Source organism: Triticum aestivum, chromosome 3A, assembly GCF_018294505.1.
Source record: "Triticum aestivum cultivar Chinese Spring chromosome 3A, IWGSC CS RefSeq v2.1, whole genome shotgun sequence".
NCBI classification, from domain to species: domain Eukaryota; kingdom Viridiplantae; phylum Streptophyta; class Magnoliopsida; order Poales; family Poaceae; genus Triticum; species Triticum aestivum.
In genome coordinates this window covers 560,197,059-560,204,706 of record NC_057800.1, presented here as the reverse complement: position 1 = coordinate 560,204,706, position 7,648 = coordinate 560,197,059, and positions in this window count along the sequence as shown.

The window sequence follows — 7,648 nt, the reverse complement described above, 5'->3', positions numbered from 1 at the left end:
TCGTCATCAATGGTGGCGTCTGGCTCCTGGACTCCAACGTCTGGTCGCAGCAATCGGATATAGGAAATGGGAAAAAAAGAGGAGAAAAACAACCGTGAGTACTCATCCAAAGTACTCGCAAGCAAGGAGCTATACTACATATGTATGCATTGGTATCAAATGGATTAAGGGTATCATATTTGGACTGAACTGCAGAATGCCGGAATAAGAGGGGGATAGCTAGTCCTTTCGAAGACTACGCTTCTGTAACCTCCATCTTGCAGCAGGAGAAGAGGGTAGCTGGTAAGTTCACCAAGTAGCATCGCATAGCATAATCCTAACCGATAATCCTCCCCTCGTCGCCCTGTGAGGGAGCGATCACCGGTTGTATCTGGCACTTGGAAGGGTGTGTTTTATTAAGTATCCGGTTCTAGTTGTCATAAGGTCAAGGTACAACTCCAAGTCGTCCTGTTACCGAAGATCACGGCTATTCGAATAGATTAACTTCCCTGCAGGGGTGCACCACATATCCCAACACACTCGATCCCATTTGGCCGGACACACTTTCCTGGGTCATGCCCGGCCTCAGAAGATCAACACGTCGCAGCCCTACCTAGGCACAACAGAGAGGTCAGCACGCCGGTCTAAATCCTATGGCGCAGCGGTCTGGGCCCATCGCCCATTGCACACCTGCACGTTGCGTACGCGGCCGGAAGCAGAACTAGCCCCCTTAATACAAGAGCAGGCTTACGGTCCAATCCGGCGCGCGCCACTCAGTCGCTGACGTCATGAAGGCTTTGGCTGATACCACGACGTCGAGTGCCCATAACTGTCCCCGCGTAGATGGTTAGTGCGTATAGGCCAGTAGCCAGACTCAGATCAAATACCAAGATCTCGTTAAACGTGTTAAGTATCCGCGAACACCGCCTAGGGCCGGGCCCACCTCTCTCCTAGGTGGTCTCAACCTGCCCTGTCGCTCCGCCACAAAGTAACAGTCGGGGGCCGTCGGGAACCCAGGCCACCTCTACCGGGATGGAGCCACCTGCCCCTTCAGCCCTCAACTCCGAACAGTACCACATGTAATGTAACTGTGTAAAGTATATAGTATATGCCCGTGATCACCTCCCGAAATGATCACGGCCCAGTAGTATAGCATGGCAGACGGACAAGAGTGTAGGGCCACTGATGGAACACTAGCATCCTATACTAAGTAGTAGGATAGCAGGTAATGGTAACAACAGTAGTAGCAAGGACAGGCTATGCATCAGGATAGGAATAATGGAAAGCAGTAACATGCTACACTACTCTAATGCAAGCAGTATAGAGAAGAGTAGGCGATATCTGGTGATCAAAGGGGGGGGCTTGCCTGGTTGCTCTGGCAAGAGAGAGTGGTCGTCAACAGCGTAGTCGATCGGGGCACCAGCAGCTACGTCAGTCTCGTAGTCTATCGGAGAGAAGAGGGGGAAGAAACAATGAATATAATGCAAACAGATGCATGTCGATGCATGACATGACAAGTAGCGGTGCTAGGGGTGCCCTAACACGGTATGAGGTGGTACTGGTGAAGGGGGGAAACATCCGGGAAAATATCTCCAGTGTTTTGCGTTTCCGGATAGATGAACCAGAGGGGGAAAGTTGCGTGTTCGCTATGCTAGGGATGTGTGGTGGACGAACGGGCTGCGTATCCAGATTTGTCTCGTCGTTCTGAGCAATTTTCATATATAAAACTTTTTCATCAGAAAATTACGGTTTATTTTATTTGATTTATTAAAGTTTTAATTGATTTTCTAAGACTATTATTATTTCAAAAAAATAGTAAATCCTACGGGTACACCAAAGTGTACCCCACATTATGCACATGTGGCTGATAAATGGGGCTAGAGGGCCCAGTTGACCAAGTCAACAGGGACTAGTCAACCAATGAATAGTAGAAGAGGGTCCGCATGTCATTGACTCTAACCTTAGTAGTTTAGGTAATTTTGCTTAATTAATCGCGGGGCCCATTTGCCATAGACTCGGTCTTTTTAGACCAACTAATTAAAGCTAATCAATAGAGGGGACCACTTGCCATTTCTTATTATTCTAATTGAGCACTAAAGTGTTAGTAACTAAGTCTAGACATACTAAACAAGGGCCGGCCTGGTGGCACAACGTGAGGCTGGTTGTGCACACACGCACACAGCTACACACCACACACGGCCTTGGCCATGGCCGTGGCCGTGGCCACCAGCAGCAGCAGCAGCCGGCGATTGCAGGCGGTAGTAGTAGCAGCAAAGCAATGCTAGCAGCAGCAGCACGCAGCAGAGCAAAGAAGCAACGACGGCAGCGCAAGAGCGGCGGCAGCGGCAAGCAGCGCAGCCGCGGCATGGGGCAGAGCAGCGAAGCAGCGAGCAGCCACAGCGGTTGGTGAGCAATAGAAGCCGCGGCGAGGCCGCGCGCGTGCACAGCAGCGGCAGCAACAGCGCAAGAGCAGCAGCAATACACACGTACGTACATACGCGTACGCGTGAGCTCCGACGAGCTCGGGGACGGAGGCTACCGCAACGAATCGAGGGGACAAGCAAGGGGGAATGGAGGAGGAGCTCACAGAGAGTTCGTGGGCGCGGTCGAGGAAGCCCGGGGTGGACTGGAGCCGTGGGAATCGTCGATGGCGGTCGGCGATGTATGCGACGGACAACGGCGATGGCGAGCGTATGGGGCCTCCCCGGTCAAACCCAACGGCATAGACGAAGGGGCCGACAGTAGTGAAGCTCCTGGATGCGTCAGCTTGGCGGGGGAAGACCGGTCGCCGCGAGGACGAGGCGGCGCGGTGGCGAGGCTTCGGGCGAGAGGGCGCGGCGCGAGGAGGAATGGGGGAGAGGCAGGGGTGTCCTAGGGTTCCTGGGGGAGGGGTGTCGTGGTCTTGTATGTGAGGGGGAGCCGGCCGATGGCTGCCACCGCGGCCATGGTGCCGTGGATGGCTGCCACGGCCCCCCTCCGTCTCCTGTAGCGAGAGGAAGAGGACAAGTGGGGTTGGGCGGGGCCTATTTTTGCTAAATGGGCCAGGGGTCCAGTAGTTTAGGTCCCCTTTTCTTTTTACTACTATTTTCCATTTTCTTTTCTTTTTAATTATTTCGCTACTGTTTTGTACTAATTCTAGAACCAAATGGCTTTTGTAAAATGTGGAGCTTTGACATATAGATACGTACTATACATTATTTAGCACCGCCACAATAAGTTTGAGGATTAAATGAATCCATTTGGTATTTGTTTAAATAGAAAGATTTATTTTGGGGCTGTTTCATCCAGTTTAAAATAGTTTAAAGACATTTTAATAATTCCAATAATGTTGGATTATTCATGATAATTAGTTAGTAATTTTTGGAACCCAACGAACATTTTTGTTTTACCGCTAGAAAAATAATAATTTTGACTCTATCATAATTCGAATTTGAATTCAGTTTGAAACAAGTGAGGTTAGCAAAATTTTAATTATGATGACCTGACATCATTAGCAGGGTTTACTATAGCTTAACTATTGGGGTGTCACAGAAGCTGAAATCTTATTGAATAATATGTTGACAAATGAAAATAATTGGGCACCTCCTGAGCCAGCTCTTGCTCCAATTAATGATCCTATTCCTAAACCAACTCCGAAGAAGAGAGGTGTTCTATTTCTCAGCCCCAAAGATATGTAAGAGGCAAAGAAATCTATGAAAGAAAAAGGTATTAAAGCTGAAGATGTGAAGAATTTACCTCCTATTGAAGAAATACATGGTCTTAATTTACCGCCTGCCGAAGAAACATATGATCTTGATCCTTTACTTATTGAAGAACCTCTAGACCTCGATAACCCGACACAGGTAGTAAAGGTAAATTCTCTCTATAGATATGATAGAGCTGAAATCCCTCCTACTAAAATTGCTAGTCAGTGCTTGGATGAGTTTGATAATTTTATGTTTAAGCAAGAAGACTTTAATGCTTATTTTGGTAGACAATTAAAACAAGATGCTGATATGATTAAATACTTGGGTGATTATATGGCTAATATTAGATGTGAACTTAAACTTGTTAGCAAACATGCTTCTATGGTTACCACTCAAGTAGAACAACTACTTAAAGCTCAAAAGGAATTGCTCAATGAGATGAATAGTAAGAAAAATAATTATGCGGTTAAAGTGGCTACTGTCGTGGATCTAAGTCTGACAGTAGAGTGGGGGGTAGGTATGGAGAGGCAAGGTCCTAGCTATGGAGAGGTTGTAAGCACAAGAGATGTACGAGTTCAGGCACTTCTCGGAGGAAGTAAAAGCCCTACGTCTCGGAGCCCAGAGGCGGTCGAGTGGATTATGTGTATATGGATTACAGGGTGCCGAACCCTTCTGCCTGTGGAGGGGGTGGCTTATATAGAGTGCGCCAGGACCCCAGCCAACCCACGTAATGAAGGGTTTAAGGTACATTAAGTCCGGGGCATTACTGGTAACGCCCCACATAAAGTGTCTTTACTATCATAAAGTCTACTTAATTACAGACCGTTGCAGTGCAGAGTGCCTCTTGACCTTCTGGTGGTCGAGTGAGTCTTCGTGGTCGAGTCCTTCAAGTCAGTCGAGTGAGTCCCTCGTAGGTCGACTGGAAGGTGATCTCTTCTAAGGGTGTCCTTGGGCAGGGTACTTAGATCAGGTCTGTGACCCTACCCTAGGTACATGACTCCATCATTAGCCCCCGAATGGATTGAGGCTTGAGTGATGAAGGAGTTGATGTTGTTTCCGATTAGCCTTCGCATACTGGTCGTGCGTTGTTTTGAACCAAAAAATCTCTTTGTTGATAGTGAGCAACTTTTCTTCAGTCGACTCGATCCATTCTTTTCCTTCGTCGAGTGATCTTTTGGACTTCGCCGATTTCCGAGCGACGGATCGCAGGAAATCCCGCGTTTGGCAGACCGATCTGCCGTTCGCGGATTCCGCGGGATGCGAAATTTGGGGAAGCGCGCGAAGCGGGGCGGACCGCGGTGTTCGGACGGGACAGGGCATAGACGCCTCGATCCCCGCGCCGCTTTTTTCGCCACGTATCGCGTCCGCGTAACTGTTCAGGATATGATTAGATCGACCGGGCCCACCTGTCATCCACTCGGAAGGGATCTTATAAATGCGCCCGGCGAGGGTTTTTTGAACAGTGCCTCAGCATTCTCTCTCTGCTCCCTTCGTCTCCGCCCAACGCGCTCGCTCTCGCCTCCGCACAACTTCCCCTCGCGCGTCCCGCCGGCAGCCATGGTCAAGGAGAAGACGGCGGCGTTGGAACGCGCGAAGAAGGCGTCGGCGACGGAGAAGGCGAAGGGGAGATCCACCAGTCGTGGCGGGTCTTCGTCTAGATCTCGCCTGCCGAAAGGCTGGGTCCAGGGAGATTGGATCCAGTCGACCATCACGGAGAAGGATCTCCTCGACATGGCCAACGACGGCCTGATCCCTCATGGAGCTGCAAGGCTTCCGGGGAAAGAGTGGCAGCCCCAGCCGGAAGAGGGTGAGTGCGTGCTTCTGGCTACCCATGTCGACCGCGGATTTTCTTTGCCGCCGAGCATTTTCTTCCGTGGTTTCTTGAACTTCTTTGGAGCGCAACTCCACCACTTCACCCCGAATTCTATCGCCTATCTTGCCGCGTTTGTGTCCATGTGTGAGAGTTTTCTGGGTTGTCGACCGCATTGGGGCTTGTTCAAGCACATATTCACGTGTCGCTCTCAGACCGTGAAGAAGGCGAGCCCAGGCGACGAAAAAACCCGAGTTGTCCAAATGTGTGGGGGTCTGGGGATCCAGGTGAGGAACAAGAGCACCTTCCCAGCCATGACATTTCCCGAGTCAGTCAGAGGCTGGCAGTCGACCTGGTTCTACTGCCAGGATCAGTCGACGCCGGGGCAGTCGAGTGGACTCCCTCAGTTCACCATGGGCCGAGTGAACAAGCCCTCCTCTCTGAAGGTGATTCCGGAGGAGAAAGCTGACGTGAAGATGCTGATGGAGCGTGTAGTTCAGTTGGTTCGGGAGGGAGTGACGGGTATGGATCTCCTGGAGGTTTTTCTTAGGCGTCGTATCCAGCCTCTTCAGTTCCGGAGCCATTGCATGTGGTTGTACTGCGGGACTGAGGATGTGACTCGGGTCAATCCAGAAGCAGTCGACGATGCCACTCTGGAAAGGTGGATGGCCGCTGTTACTGGGAACAAGGATAACCCTCGCGGAGCCAGAAGGATTCCTCCACTCGACCACCACAGTGATCCAAACAAGGTATGTCTGCTCCACTTCCCATTGTATTCTTGTCACATTTATTTCTGTTTTCTCTGCCGATCGGTCGACTGATCTTTGTCTTGATGTCTATCAGGCCCTCACTGAGCTGTACTCGATGCCCAATGGAGCACAGGCTCCGACTGAGGAGGGAGAAGCGAGCGGGGGCGAGAGCCAGGAGGAGGAGTGGGACTCGGACGCCGCTGAGGATGATGATGATGATGATGACGATGATGATGATGATGATGAGGACGAAGAAGAGGAGGAGGAGGAGGTCGCACCACCGCGCTCGGAAAGGCGGTCGAAGCTTGTCCATGACCCTGCGACTGAACGTGGCAAGGGGGTTGCGACTGTTACACAGTCGACCAAGCGCCCTCGGACCACCTCTCCGGCGCCGACTGAAAAGGCGTCGAAGCAGCCCAGGGCGGCCCCGTCAAAGCCGACCAAGCTCCTGCCGAAGATGAAGGTGTCCATCCCCACCATATCAGGGTAATCATGCTGCTTAAGTCTTCTTGTTTTGTGCGAACTTTATCTCTGGTTGGCGCTGGAGTTAGTCGACTGATTCTTTGGAGTTGCAGTGCTGCTACTTCTGAGACCTCAGCCCGGGCTGACGACCATGAGATGGAGGACGCAGCAACCTCAAAACCTGGTACTATACTCTTAACACCGTTTCTAGTCGACTGACTCATGATCTCTAATTCTGATTCTTTTCTGTAGCTCCATCCAATGTTGTTATCACTCTCCCTGATGATGATGAAGATGAGGAACCGCTGAAGCACAGAAGGAGTAGGAAAGCGTCTGCCGGCAGGGTGCCCCAGGATGTGACGGTGCCTGAGACTCTGGTCGCGGAGGAGGAGAACACCACTCGACACACTGTGTCCTTCGCAGATCCACTGACGAGTGCTCTGCAGCCCTCCCTCTTCACGACGCACCACGTCCCAGAGGACCAAGCTGGCGCCGCGAAGGAGGCGATACGCCAGGCAGGGATCATGATGGAGCAGTTGAAGACCATCCGGGATGCGAGCCAGGCAGCTTACGACGCCAGTTCCGCCCTTCAAAGCAATGTTCAGGTCAGTCGACCACCGCTTGTTCTGTTAGGATATGCTATCAAAACTTTTCTTTCCAGAATTTATAGTAATCACCCACTGGGTGTGTCGATTTAAACTCCGTGTTAGCGGGGGCACGCTGAGTGCACCCGCTGGGTGTAGTCCCCAAGGCTAAGGTCGACTGCTGGCAGTCGGCCTTAGGCTTTATAAGTTCAGTCTTTCCGTCATTCGACTATGGCGAATGGATTTCGCAAACCGGTGGGGGCACGCTGAGTGCACCCACTGGGTGTAGTCCCCAAGGCTAAGGTCGACTGCTGGCAGTCGGCCTTAGGCTTTATAAGTTCAGTCTTTCCGTCATTCGACTACGGCGAATGATTTCGC